This window comes from Amphiprion ocellaris, chromosome 15 (assembly GCF_022539595.1).
Source record: "Amphiprion ocellaris isolate individual 3 ecotype Okinawa chromosome 15, ASM2253959v1, whole genome shotgun sequence".
NCBI lineage: Eukaryota > Metazoa > Chordata > Actinopteri > Pomacentridae > Amphiprion > Amphiprion ocellaris.
The window spans coordinates 24,351,648-24,367,535 of NC_072780.1; the positions used below are offsets into that span (position 1 = coordinate 24,351,648).

A 15,888-nucleotide genomic window follows, 5' to 3' on the forward strand; every position below is an offset into this window, starting at 1 on the left:
GTGTGTGTGTGTGTGTGTGTGTGTGTGTGTGTGTGTGTGTGTGTGTGTGTGTGTGTGTGTGTATACACCGCCACTCACATTAAATGAATAACACTGATTACCTCTTCATCATGTCACCTGTTAGTGGGTTGGATATAGTTTTGTCCTCGCCTTTGAAGCAGGAAAAATGGGAAAGCATAAGGATTAAAGCGAGTTTGACAACGGCGAAACTGTGACGGCGAGATGACTGGGTCAGAGCATCTCAACTGCAGCTCTTGTGATGTGTTCCCGATCTGCAGTGGTCAGTATTTATCAAAAGTGGTCCAAGAAAGGAACAGTGGTGAACTGGTGACAGGGTCATGGGCAGCCAAGGCTCATTGATGCACATGAGGAGTGAAGGCTTCCTATGTGGTTCGATCCAGCAAACGAGCTACTGTTGCTCAAACTGCTTAAGACGTTAACACTGATTCTGATAGAAAGGTATCAGGATACACAGTCCATCGCAGTTTTTTGTGTATGGGGCTGCATAGCTGCAGACCAGTCAGGGTGCCCATGCTGACCCCTGTGCACCGCCGAAAGCACCGACACTGGGCACATGAACTTCAGAACTGGACCACGGAGCAATAGAAGAAGGTGGCCTGGTCTGATGAATCATATTTTCTTTTACATTTCATGTATAGCCAGGTGCATGTGCATGACTTACCTGGGGAACACATGGCACCAGGATGCACTATGGGAAGAAGACAAGCTGGCGGAGGCAGTGTGGATAATCAAATCTGCTGGGTCAAAAATCTACATACAGCAACTTGAATTATCAGTTTTGATGATGTAGAAATTAATGTTATCCACATGGCCTCTTTCGTTTGAGTAATTACGATTGACTACAGCTTCTGGCTCCTCAGAGGTAGTTTAGTTAGGATCTATTTGATGCACTCATTAGACTTATTCACAAACACCACTGTGGGACAGTCTAAGGAACAGAGTACAGATTTGAAAAACCACATCAAGAACTTGAAACAGTCATGAAAGTCACTTGGAGCCATTTTAAACCAGCTACAGATCCCACAATTAATTATGCAAAATTTCATTGCAAATTATTAGTAAGTATTAAGTACATGGTACAGTTGTGGCACTGTGACGACCAGGAAGAAAACAAAAGTTCTCACTTGCTTTGGGGAGAAAATTGGTAAGGATGATGACGAGTCAACCAAGAATCACCAAACAGCAGATCTGCAATGAGTGAATGAAGTGGAAGCTGCTGGAATACATGTGTCAGTGTCCACAGTGGTTTACATCACCATGAGCTGAGAAGCTGCTATGCAAGAGGGATCCATTCCTTTACCAGCAAGCGCTGTTCAGAACAAAGCTGCAAGACGAAAATTTGCAGAAGGACATGAAAAGGAGCTTGATATGCAGATGAGTTCCAGCATGTTTAGCAATAATCAGACCAGGACTATTGCAGTGAATGCATAGTCCTAATACTGAAGCACGGAGGTGGGAGTGTGATTATGTGGGGCTGCATGAGTGCAAAAGTTGTTGGGCAGAAAGCAAAGAACAGCTAAAAAAAAAACTAGTTCGAGGAATGACAGAACATTTCTCCAAAAATCTGGTATTGTCAAAAAAAATAAAGGTGGACTCAGAATATTAGACTAATAAATGTTATGACTCTCAGCAATAAAAGGTGTACTGACTTCCTACAGTATGGCCTACATTTTTGATACTACAGTTCTATATTAATATTAAATAGGATTCAAAATTTACTGTTCAACTTAGAAGTAATGTAGTTACTGCATGGTGATACAATGTCAAATCATTTAATATTAAAATAATATTCTACATGGGGTGCACTCACTTCTGTCATGTACTGTAATACAAATAAACCTCTTTCCCTCACTACAGCGGTCACCAACCAATAGCACGCCCTCAAATCATTTCTGGTAAACCTGATGCTCATTTCTATTGGTCACATCTTCCATATATCCAGTAAACAACTCACGGACATATTCTGGTGGCAGTTAAGCGCCAATCAGAGAGAAGTTAGTGATTTGGCCCCACCCATGGTCCAACCTCTGCTGTCAGTACTTTCTACTCATAACTGGACTGTGTTGGAGACTGTGGCAAGGCAGGAGTCGCGATAGAAACAAAGAGCAGTTTGACAGAGGTTATAAAGACGTTTAGGCTAGTTAATTCGCACTATAAATGCACTGTTTGTGCTGGTACTCTGGAAGTTCAGCAACTTAGAAGACAGAGTTTTTTGTAATGGACCGCGTTCAGGTCGTGCTGAAAACAAAAATGTTAAGCAACATTTTCAGCTGTTCAGTTAGACTTAACACTTTTATCACATGTATTGTTAACTAAGAAAACAACTTGATGAACTGAAAGCGGGTGGTCATGTCAACATCAACAGCAGCAGTCAGCTCATCCCAGCAGAGGGTGAACCACGGCGCCTCCCCGACAGCCTCCTGCTCTTCCTGTAGCAACACCACCTCCACGGTCCGGTTGCAGCCTGTCCGCGCCACGGTGTCGTACCAGCTTCTGCGTGGAAGTCAGCACAGCCCAACCCGCTTCGTTTCCTCCTCCTCCTCCTCCTCAGTGGCCGAGAGCGACACAGGACCGACGACGTCCCGTTGCTCCAGTCCCGCCATCCCCGGTGGAAGTGGCCCGGACGGCAGGCTCGTTCCCAGGAATAGGCTTTCACCGTCGCACAGCAGGAGCTCACCAGATCGCTCTTTCCATCCGTCTGTTTCCAAAGGTAACCTCAACCTCGTGTTAAGTTTGTCTTTAATTTACGCATCATCGTTCAGATAGCTTGATGCTATGCTAGGGGTCGTTCTGTCTCCTATGGCGCGATGCCAGACTAGCTTAACAAACCCAACAATTTAATGAGTTTGACGATAAATTAGCAAAATACGTGTGTTTCGAAGCGAGAACCCATCCTGTTTCCAAACAATTATATGTTAATCTTATGTTCGGCTTATGTATAGTTCACTGTCCATCATTAAACGTAAATAAAAGCTCAACTATAGTAATTCGTACCACCATTCGCGAACAAGCGCCACGTTGTGTTTTGGTAAGTCAAGCTAATGGGAATAACAGGCGAAGCAACTCAAAACATTGCATTTTTATTCAAATGTTAATAGTTATATTAACTATATATAAGCCGAATTGTAAAATAGACTGTCTTTATTCAAACGAAAACTGACAGTCTTTAAAGCTTGTATCCCTTTCTCAATAACTCAGACAACCTAAAATTGCCAAATTTTCAATTACTACGTTCAATTTACCAAAGCATTCTCTCAGTAGCTACGACAGAGCTACCAATATAGGGGCGATATGCTAGGCTACATCGCTAGCTCTCTATTTAGGTCATAATACAGTAGGGATCTGATGCTTGGTGCGAAAAACATTGAGGAGATACATCGGAAATCGCAGTATTTCCTACAATCACGTTCTTATTTCAATCATATTACCAAAAATATTTTAGCACGCTCTAACTTAGGTTATTAAAGCTCATTATTCGACCGTGTTACAATGGCGATTTAAACGGAACAATGTGTTATAATCAATAACTGATGGAGTTATTGTCTGGCGTTTTCCTGGCTGTGATGAGGTAAATATGTCAGGGTTATGGATGCCTGTGTAGTGATAATGCAGCTACTGTGTCAGAGATAAACAGGGCTCACTGGATATCATGACATGGATGATTAGCTAGATTTTCTAAAGCTGATGTGAAGATGGACACTACTATTAATTAGTTACACATAGACTGCTTACCATCATTGAAATGGAAAAAAAATAATTAGTCAGCTGGTAAGTGTATGGCTCCTATGGCAACACTGGGGCCTAGTAGTCACTGAGACATAAACTTAGCCCTCTGGGTAAGCAGGCCAGGCTCATGCACACATAAATAGTACTACCTGGCAAACATGAAGTAGCTAGAATGTGTGTACACAGAACAGTATGATGCTCTTCATTATTGATGATGTTTTTGTAATTCAACTAACACAAGCTTGTGTAATGGTTGCTACATATTTGTGTGAAGAGCTGTTAGCCTTACTGTCATTCTTCTGCTGGATCACTACAATACAGGCAGTCTCTTAGATATCATTGCTGGTAGCATGCCGTGTCCAGGGCTTTTTGATCGGGTTGGCCTAGGTGGGGCATGCATCCAGTCTGGATGGGACTGAGAATGACATTTTGTATCCTGGCCAAAAAAACAATAAAGGGACACATAGATAGCAGGCAAGGGCTGAACGGTTAATCAAAATACAATTTAAATTACAATATGAACAAGTACAATATGCAAATTGTATATATATATATATATATATATATATATATATATATATATATATATATATATATATATATATATATATATATATATATATATATATATATTAGTGGTGGGCCGCGATTAAAATTTGAGATATTTTTTGTTGTTTAGGTTATTCCTCCTCCAAGGAGGCAGAGCCTCGACGGAGTAAAAACTTAAACCACAAAAATGTTTCATTTCTATTTATCTGCATTTTTCATCTGTCTGCTACATTCACAGATTACTGCAAATCTAAGTGCAATTATAGCGATTTTATTCAACTTTTCAAGACTTTTTGTAAACTCAAGCACTGTCTAGAAAAGTGGTCTATTATGGGATGGCTACACTGTTAGCCGTTAGCATGACTCGTAGCTAACGTTAGCTCTGGTGCTAACAGCAACATGTTTTACATTGAGGTGATACCGTCGGCTTGAAGTGACGCGGTGATCAGAAAACTCTTTGTTGTACAATTTGCACACAACCAGGTTTTTATCCAAGCTGCCATCGGGAAGATTTTTAAAAGAAAACCTTCTGCCCAACAAGCTCAGTCTCTTCTTCCTTCACTGTTTACCAGTGCCTGACTTCACTCAATGCTTCCTGTGCTTCTTCTTCATGGCTACAAACAGACTTTAGGTTCATTACCGCCACCTACTGGGCTGGAGTGTTCATCAGAGTTACCGGTGTGCCAGAAATGAAGGAACTGAGGAAGGTGCAATAAATTGCGTTATTATTCTTAACGCGTTATTTTCACGGTAATTAATTGATCAAAATTAACGCGTTAAGGTCCCAGCCCTCATATATATATATATATGTATATATATGTGTTTATATATATATATATATATATATATATATATATATATATATATATATATATATATATATATATATATATATATATAAAAAAATATTATTATTAGACAGAGAGATAACCCACAAAACACAATGTAGTTTTTAAATGATGATTTATTGAAGAATTATTGAAAACCTATATCACCATTGTGAAAAAGTAATTGCCTCCCTAAACCTAATAACTGGTTGGTCCCTTAGTGGAACAACTGCAGTTAAATGTTTGTGATAACTTGTGATCAGTCTTTCTCATCACCATGGAGGGACTGACACATTCTTCTCTGCAGAATAGTTTTAATTCAACCACATTAGATGGTTTTTCAGCATGAAAAGGTTTTAAGGTCTTGCCACAGCATCTGAATTGGATTCAAATCTGGTCTTTTACTCGGCCACTCCAGAACCTTCATTTTGTTCTTTTTGAGTCACTCACAGGTGGACTTGCTTGTGTTCTTTGGTCATGCTGCATAACTGATTATTTTTGAGCTTTTGGTCATGAACTAATGGTGGATATTCTCCAGGAGGATTTTCTGATAGAGAGCAGAATTCAAGGCTCCATCAGTTATGACAAGTCATCCAGGTCTTGTGGAAGCAAAGCAGCTCCAAACCACCACACTACCACCACCATGTTTCATTGTTGGTATGATGTTCTTCTTGTGGAATGCAATATTAGCATTACATCAGATGTAATGGACCCATGTCTTCCAGAAAGTTCCACCTTTGACTCATCAGTCCACTGGATGTTATTACAAAAGTCTTGAGGCTTATCTAGATATCTTTTTGCAAATGCAGTATGAGCCTTTACCTTCTTTTAAGTCATGATATGCGCCTCGCAACTCTTTCATGGATAACATTATTGCCCAGTGTCTTCCTTATTTTGGAATCACATAGAGTGACATTAACTGAGGTGGTAAGGCCTGCAGATCTTTTGATGTTCGTCTGGCTTCTTTTGTGACCTTCTGGATGAGATGTCAACTCTTGGAGAAAATTTGGTAGGCTGCCCACTCCTGGGAAGGCTGACCACTGTTTCAATTTTTTGTCCCACTTTTTCACAGCATTGTGTATATACAGTGCTGTGAAAAAGTATTTGGACCACTCTTAAAAAAAAAACAAAAAAACATGTTTTAAAAAAAAAAAAAAAAAACTAACGCATTTAATCACACCTTTCTCAGTTCCCTAATTTCTCGCACACCGGTAACACTGATGCCCACTCCAGCCCAGTAGGCGGTAGTAATACACCTAAAATCTGTTTGCCAACCATGAAGAAGAATGGACAGGACACATTCAGTGATGTCAATGCACAAGAAAGTTTGATTAACAGTGAAGTAAGATGAGACTGCATTGAGCTGAAAGTTTTCTTTTAATAAACTTGCCGATGGCAGCTTGATAAAAGCGTGGTTGTGTGCAAATTGTGCAACAAAGAGTTTTCTTATCACTGCAGCACTTCAAGCCAACTATCACCTCAATGCAAAACATGTTGCTGTTAGCACCAGAGCTAACGTTAGCTGCAACAACGACAGTTCTGGCAAACGGTGTAGCCGTCCCATAATAGACCACTTTTCTAGATACTGAAAATGCTTCAGTTTCCAAAAAGTCTTAAAATGTTGAATGTAATTGCTATAATTGCACTTTGAGTTTGCAGTAATCTGTGAATGCAGTCGACAGATGAAAAATGTACAGATAAATATAAATGAAACCTAAATGTTTTTGTTGGTTAAGTTCATGTATATGTCTGTTCATTGATTCAGTCGTCAACCAAAATTTATTTGAATTGAAAAACTTTGCTTATTGTATCAAATATTGCTATTTGACAAAAATGCAATTAATCGTGATTAATTACAAAGTGTCTAATTACTTACAGAAATTTTTAAAATCATGTTCTACCAGTAATTTAAAGCTAAGTCAAAACGCATGCAGCACTGTTTTTTCAGACATGCAACTATAAACTTTGCTGGCTTTATTAATGTGTTAAATTCCAGTCATTCAGACATAGGTCAGTTTTCTGTTAATGCTCCTCATGGCTGCATTCAGACATAACCCCCTCAGTGCCAGAGAGAACTGTGGTATGCACATGATATTTTTCATTCACGCAAGACTGGACAATACACCAAGTGATGTGTAATAACATAGTGTAATAACAGACTCAAGCTAAATTAATAGCACCTAAACAAAGTGTCCAAATAAATAATAGCCCAGTTTATTTGTGATTCTTTAAACAGTGAAACTGAAAATGACAGCTGTGATGTAACAAAATATTTAACTGCAGCTGATAAACTGTGACTCTTAATAACAGCTCAGTTGTCTGAGGTGAACAAAGTACAGTGTGACCTGCTGTTAGATCGGTCCATAAATGCACACAGCTCTCTCTCTCTCTATACCAGACCTGGGCATCCTACGGCCCGCGGGCCACATCCGGCCCGCCAGACGACCCTGACTGGCCCGTATGAGGTCACTGGAAAATATTAAAAGTCAATGCAAATATATATCATCACAATACATGCAAGCAATACGCCTGCACTGCTTTTATTTTGAAAGATCTGCTAAGTTAGTGTTTTTCGCACGTGCTTTCCATACTTAGCGTAAGGTTCATGCACTGATTGGTTTGTTGGTCAGCTTCAGCCCGGGAACATGTCAGCTAACGGCAAAAAAGAAAGATTGATTCCGAATGCAGAGTTTTTAACAAGGCATGGACTTCCAAGTATTTCTTCACTGAAGTCAGAGGTAAAGCTGTGGGCTAGTTTGTGGCGAATAGGTCGCGGTGCTGAAGGATTATAATCTGAATCGACATTACGAGACCAAACATGCGGAGAAGTACAAACATTTGACTGATGCAGAGCGGGGAGGATGTCTGAAGGTTTGCTAGCGAAACTGCTAAAGCAGCAATGACTTTGTTTTACCAAAGCTCACATCAAGGGATGCAGCAGTCAAGATGAGTTTTGTAATATCCTACAAAATCGCCAAAAACAGTAAGCCATTCTCTGATGGAGAGTTTATAAAAGAATGTCTGGTGGACTCTGCAGCGTTTATATGCCCGGAGAAGAAAGGAGCGTTCGTTAATGTGGCCCTTTGGAGGCGAACCGTAACGAGGCGGGCGGAGAGCATTGCTGAAAATCTGGAGCTTCAGCTGCACAACAAAGTGAATGATTTTGACGTTTTGTCCTTGGCTCTGGACGAGAGCTGTGATGTCCGTGACACAGCCCAGTTACTCATCTTTGTACGTGGACTAACAAAAAACCTTTGAGATGACGGAGGAGCTGGCAGCTGTACAGCCAATGAAGGGACCATGATGGTGAGTGATTTGTTCACTGAGGTAAATACATGCATGAACAAGCTGGGACTAAAATGGGGGAATTTCGTTGGTGTTACAACTGATGGCTGTCCAAATTTGACAGGGAAAAATGTTGGACTTTTGAAACGGATGCAAGATAAAGTGACTGAAATAAACCCAGAACAGAAACTGATATTTTTGCATTGTATTATACATCAGGAGGTGCTGTGTAAGTCAGTGCTAAAAATCAACCACGTGACTGATGTTGTAGCTAAAGTAGTTAACTTCATCAGGGCAAGAGCATTGAATTACAGTTTGTTGATTTTTTGGAGGAGATGATAGTGAACATGGTGACCTTGGTTACCAGACAGCTGTCAGATGGCTCAGCCTGGACAAGGTGCTTAAACGAGTTTGGGATCTGAGAGCAGAGATTCAAGAGTTGGGCATTGTACATCATTGTATTGTTTCATTTACTGCTTTTATTGATATATATATATATATATATATATATATATATATATATATATATATATTGAGCAGAGCTTTTAAGTGTACTGGTCCGGCCCTTAACAACCGTCAAAGTTTCTCATGTGGCCCCATATGAAAATGAATTGCCCACCCCTGCTCTATACTGACACTCGTGTACTGTACCACTATCTGATGCTGCAGGTATGCAATAAAATACGAAGAAACAGACAAACAGCTGGAAACTAAACTCCAATCCTCCATGTGACAGCTCACCTTTCTGATGTGAAGACATGTAGGCATACAGTGTGACATTCCATCACATCCTGGTTTGGACTGATCCATTCCCACTGCACTCTCAGTGATAATTTACAATGAGATTGACATTACAATATTGAATGACAATAAAAATTTAATTAAGTTACCACTGCTGTTGCTCTGTGTAGAAATGTGCGCAACTCTTTCTTTGGAGGTGCATATATAGCTCCTACTGCTGTCTGATGCCGTACGTATAAAACAAACTTGGAGAGAACACTTCTTAGCAGCTGTAAGAAGGCCCGGAACATCTTGTGTGGGGGAAAAAATCTTTGGGCTGGTGATATATTGTAATTGTGTCTATTTTATTTTGTTGCCAAATAGATTTGAAATTGTAGAGCAAAATGCATTTAAAAAAGTTGTGATGTGATTTTGGTACGCAAGCTGTGTGATATACACCCTCTGCACACTCCATTTCAATACTTTGACAGCAATTTAACATGTTGACTTCATGTTTGAGTGCACACCCTAATCATGTTTTCATAAAAGTTGCGCCAGCTGTGCTTGTAGGTGGGATATAGTAACGTTTCCATATAACTTTCAACATGGCACAAGTCTGAACTGAACCGTCACATTAACGGCAAGGCACCTCACAAGCAGCGGTACTTTGAGTTGTGGGAAGTGATTTAAGGAAGAATTTTTCCACATTTCAGCATCAATATTCGCCCAAAAACATCATAGAAACACTTGATATGCAGTTAATGTGCCGAAATCACAGCGCACCTTTTTCATGCGCCTTGCTCTACAATTTCAAATCTATTGTGCTCCAAAATGACGTCCATGATAATAAAACTTTACTAACAGACACTAACAGCTTAATGATTAAGGAAACTCACCAATCATAAATGTAATCCAATTTTTTTTCCAGACAAGACATTAACAGGACAGCAGTACGATCCATACAGTCAGGTCCATAAATATTTGGACACTGACACAATTTTCAACATTTGGGCTCTATACATCACTACAATGGATTTGTAATGAAATAATCAAGATGTTATTTAAATGCAGACTTTCAGCTTTCATTTGAGAGTATTTACATCCAAATCACGTGAATGGTATTGGAACTACAAAACATTTTATATTTGCCCTCCACCTTTTTAAAGGACCAAAAGTAATTGGACAATTGGCTGCTCAGCTGTTCCATGGACAGGTGGGTGTTATTCCCTTATTTCATTTACAAGGAGCAGATAAAAGGTCTAGAGTTCTTTTCAAGCGTGGTATTTGTGTTTGGAATCTGGTGAGGTCAACTTTCAATGAAGTCCAAAGAGCTGTCACTATCAGTGAAGCAAGCCATTATTAGACTGAAAAATCCAAACAAATCCACCAGAGGGATAGCAAAAACATTAGGTGTGGCCAAATCAACTGTTGGGTACATTGTTAAAAAGAAAGAATGCACTGGTGAGCTCAGCAACGCCAAAAGACCTGGAAGACCTCGGAAAACAAGTGTGGTGGATGACAGAAGTTTTTTTTTTCTTTTTTAATTGCTTATTTTACCAGGTAACATCAATTGAGAACAATTTCCCTGGTCAAGAAAAAACCCTTCACAACAGCTGGCCAGATCAAGAACATTCTCTAGGAGGTAGACATGTCTGTGTCAGCAATTAAGAAAAGGATTCTCCAGAGTGAATACAGAGGGTCCACCACAAAGTGTAAACCATTGGTGAGCTTCAAAAACAGGAATGTCAGATTAGAGCTTGCCAAATACAATTTTAAAAAATTGAAAACAGCCTGTGAAGTTCTGTAACAAGATCCTATGGACAGATGAGACAAAGATCAACTTATTCCGGAATGATGGGAAGAGAAGACTCTTGCGAAGGGAAGGAACTGCTCAACATCCAAAGCATACCAGCTCATCAGTGAAGCATAGCGGTGGTAGTATCATGGTGTGGGCATGTATGGCTGCCAATGGAATTGGTTCTCTTTATTACATTTTTTTTGATGATGTGACTGCTGACAAAAGCAGTAGGATGAATTCTGCAGTGTTTCAGGCAATATTATTTGCTCATATTCAGCCAAACGCTTCAGAACTCATCGGATGGTTTTTCATTGTGCAGATGGACAATGACCTGAAGTATACAGCGAAAGCAACCAGTTTTTTAAGGCAAAGAAGTGGAATGTCCTGCAATGGCCAAGTGAATCGCCTGACCTGAATCCAACTGAACATGTATTTCAGTTTCTGAAGACAAAACTGAAAGGAAAATGCCCCAAGAACAGGGAGGCAGTGAAGACAACAGCAGTAGAAGCCTGGCAGAGCATCACCAGGGACCAAACCCAGCATCTAGTGATGTCTGTGGGTTTGAGATTTCAGACTGTCATTGACGGCAAAGAATTTGCAACTACTTATTTAAAGTTTTGATTTGATTTTTGATTATGTTTGTTTGCCCAGTTTACTTTTGGACCCAGAAAAAGGGTGGAGAGTGTACATATAAAATGTGTTAAAATTCCTACCATGAATTAATCTGCAATATATGAAATGATTTAGATGTGAGCAGACATGCTTTTTAGATTTCTGATAACCTCATCAGATCGATGTGTCCGAGTTGGCTTCGAGCAACTACGCAGCCTTAGGGCATGATAGTAAATGTTTAGCTCTCATCTGTTTTAAAAGCTGATTGGTTGTGATGTTGGCTCAACGGTTTATTCTGTTAACAGTGGGCTTGTGTGGTTGATTTAGTGCCAGAGATGCTGAATATCGTATGTCAGTTCTTGTCTGTTGTATGTTACCATTACAGGGATTTAATTCAACAACAGAAAAATGTCTAAGTGGATTGTGGTGATTCCTCAAATAACATCTGTGCAGATAAATCTGTGGATGTTCTCAGACATCCAGGTCATGATAAGTCTCAAGCAAGCATAAGTTATGGCAACTGGACTAACCTCGTGTGAGTCGAAAACGTTTCACCTCTCATCCAAGAGGCTTCTTCAGTTCTGAAAGCCTGGTGGGGAGTACCAGATATTTATCCACCAGGAGGGTGGTGGCAAAAACAAGTGGACAAAGACCCGAAACCAACAGACTCGTTAGGTGTTAATGTGAGTCGTTAGCCTTTGATGGGCGGTCGTTACCCCTCCCAGCCCTCTAGGAGGGTGGTTGGGGGTCACCTGACTGCAAGTGGGACAGATGGCTGCACCTCCTTGGGAGGGCTCTAAGAACGGCGTTGTAAGTGGGAGACAAGTGGTGTCTGAGGCCCCCTCCTCTGTTCAAAGATGGCCGTTCTAGTTTGACATGAATGGCTTCTTTTACCCCTCTCTCAAACCATCTGTCCTCTCTGGCTAGAATGCGCACCTTGTGGTCATCAAAGGAGTGCCCCTTCTCCTTGAGGTGGAGGTGGACTGCTGAATCCTGGCCTGTGGTCGTGGCAGATGTTTCAGCCCTCACTGAATATCTGACAGACCAGTAATAAAAGCTGTTGTCTTGTATTTCTGTCATCTGTATTTGACTGTTTATTGATATTTTTAGTATATGTGTACATATTTATGCCTGTACAGTATACAAAGAAGCATGGACATCCATGTGTAGTATCACTTAAATATCAATGATTCTAAATTGTATTTCTAATTTGACTAGAAGGTATTTGCTATTACGTAAATTTAGCTTTGCTCTTGTAATAATAATATAGGTCCAACAGTATGGAGACTCAACTGAAACTCAAATCTTATTTTCTCGATGTCCACCTTTATTTTTGATAACAGACTTGATCTTTCTCAGCATGGAGAATACCAGTGTTGCACAAATTCCTAGACAGATGATCTGTCATTCTTCAGAAACAATTTTTTCAGCTGCTCTTTGCTAGAGGGCTTGTGTTGCTCTAACTTTGTCTTTAAAGTTCCCAAGAGGTGTTCTATTGCATTCAAGTCAGGTGTCATACTTGTCTAGGGCATAGATATTACCTGTTTCTTCTTAAGAAACTCTTGTGTGAGTTTCAATATAATTGAATTTTATTTATATAGTTTATCTCCAACATTGTAAACATTGCACATTGTAAGGCAAAGACCTTACAAAATTTATACAGAGAAGCCCGGCACATCCAAAGTTTTCTTTGGATTTCATGTGAGCAAGCACTTGGCAACATTGGGGAGGAAAAAAAACTCCTTTACTGCGAAGGTCAAGACAAAACTCAGAAACAGGCTCAGGGAGGTGGCCATCTGCCTCGACTGATTGGGGTGACCGAGAGGATGGCAGATAGAGAATGACAAACAATGCCTAAGAGAACAATAAACACTTTGGAGATCAAACACATGTAATTACAGATCCATAAATACCTGTAGAGAGAGCAAAACCCAAACTACATTAGAGAGAATATTCAAAATTAGTGACAAGCTGCAGGCTGGGAGTAATCGTCACAGCCAATATTTTGGTATACCAACAGACAGTTAATGGTGCCATCTATAAATGTCATCACTCAAACACTCATGCAGCTCCATGTCATTGCACACCCATGCTGTGTTTCACTGCCAGGACGATGCATTCACTGTATTCACTAGTCCTGCTCAGATTCACGCCAGACATCCTGAACCACATCTGAGCTGAACAAGATTATCTTGGTCTCATCTGAGCAAGGAATGATGGCCCTGTATTTTCAGTTTAATCTTTCTAAAGGATTTGTGCTTGTTACCGTGGTCTCAAGCTAATTAATATTAATTTTAATAAAACAATGAAATACAGTTGTGAACAAAAGTTTACATACAATTGTAAAGATCGTGTTTATCATTTCCGTCTTGAGTTTTCAATGACTACTATAGCTGAGAATTTTCTCTTATGGAATTATATCCAACCTTCTGGCTGGTGATTTTAGATTTTCCTGAAGAATATGGAGGTAATCCTCCTCCTTCATTTTTATATTTATTTTGTGTAAAGCACCAATACGACTGGCACCAAAACTGCTCCATAATACTACCACCACCATGCTTGATGGTAGGTTTGGTTTTCTTAGGATTAAAGGCCTCACCTTCTCTCCTCCAAACATATTTCTGGTCACTGTGGCCAAGTGGCTAAATTTTTGTTTAATCTGATCGCAGAACTGTCCTCCAGAAGACATGTCCATGTGATCAGCAGCAAATTTGAGTTGAGCTTTAAAGTCCCGCTTCTGAAGGAAGCGCTTCGTACTCGCACAGCATTATCTCACCCCATTTTGATATAAAACCTGCCTGGCTATGGACACTGACACCTCTATTCTAGTAGCTTCTAATTCATTGCATGTAGGTTTTTGGTGATTCTTCCTGACCAATTGTCTCTCAGTGGCAGGTGATAGCTTGTGTTTTTTTTCTGATTGTAGCAGTGACACAACTGTACCCAATTGCACTTTATACTGACAAACTACTGTTTGCACAGTTGATTTAGGGATCTGTAGCTGCTTTGAGATGGCTTCATGTGACTTTATTGACTTGTTGAAGTCAAGGATTTCCTTTTTCAAATCTTTGCTGAGCTCCTCAGACTTTTTCATTGTCATGTTTGTGGCTGAATCTAATCAGTGTAGGAAGCCACTAGCTACAGTCAATGCAGATTGATTGATTATCGGGAAGACTGATTATCGAGGCCGAAGTTTGGACACACCTTCTCATTCAATGTTTCTTATTTATTTTAATTATTTTCAACATTATAGATTAATACAAAGACATCAGAACTATGAAAGAACACATATGGTATTATGTTGTGGAAAACAATGTGTTAAACAAATCAGAATATATTTAATATTTTAGATTCTTTAAAATAGCCACCCTTTGCTTTGATTACTGCTTGGCACACTCTTGGCATTCTCTCGATGAGCTTCATGAGGCAGTCACCTGAAATTGATTTCCAGCAGTCCCCCAACAGTGTCCCCGGCAAAGCACCCCACACCATCACACCTCCTCCTCCAAGCTTCTTGGTGGGAACTATGCATGTAGAGACCATCCATTCACCTTTTCTGCTACTTCACTCTTCACTCTGTGAAGAATTTATGTGGGCTCTAATCTGAGGTCCTGTTAATTTGTGGTTTCTCAGGCAGGTACCTTCAATGAACTTATCCTCTGCAGCAGAGGCCACTATTGGTCTTCCTTTACTGGGGCGATCCCCAGTTTCATCATAGTGTTTGACGGTTTTTTCAAAGTTCTTGAAATTTTCCTGATCGGCTGACCTTCATGTCTTAAAGTAATGATGGACTGTCATGTCTCTTTACTGAGTTGAGTGGTTCTTGCCATACTATGGATTACAACAGCAAAGAGAGCTATCCACTGTGCACTAATCCTACCTCTGCACAACTTAACTGATGGTCTCAAACACGAAGAAGGCAAGTAATTGTACAAACTGACTCTTGACGAGGCACACCAGTTAATTGAAAACCATTTCAGGTGACTGTCTCATGAAGCTGGCTGAGAGAATACCAAGAGTGTGCAAAGCTGTCATCAATGCAGAAAGGGGGCTACTTTAAAGAATCTAAAATTTACAAAAAAAAGGTTTTCTGAACACTTTTTTGTTTACTACATAAATCCATATGTGTTCTTTCATAGTTTTGATGTCTTCAAAACTAAACTGTAGAAAATAATTAAAGTAAATAAAAACCATTGAATGAGGAGGTGCAACCAAATTTTTGACTGGTACTATCAACCATTGGCATTTCTTGACAATAACTGATATTGACCCTGAAAGAAACATATCGGTCGATCACTACAAGATAGTTTGTGAGCCAGTGTTTTGCACATAATTCAATCCTATTTGTAG

The 15,888-nt window shown here is 39.9% G+C and overlaps 1 protein-coding gene across 6 annotated transcripts in view; it reads left to right on the plus strand.

Annotated features, from left to right (window-relative positions):
• Positions 1–2,078: 2,078 nt before the first annotated feature.
• The window catches only part of glcci1a (glucocorticoid induced 1a), a 53,335-nt gene continuing 39,525 nt past the window's right edge, over positions 2,079–15,888 (plus strand). For all 6 annotated transcript variants that reach the window (XM_055017690.1, XM_055017691.1, XM_023280140.3 and 3 more), the window contains exon 1: positions 2,079–2,731. The gene's annotated coding sequence lies outside the window, so the exon portion shown is untranslated. The remainder of the gene's footprint in view (positions 2,732–15,888) is intronic.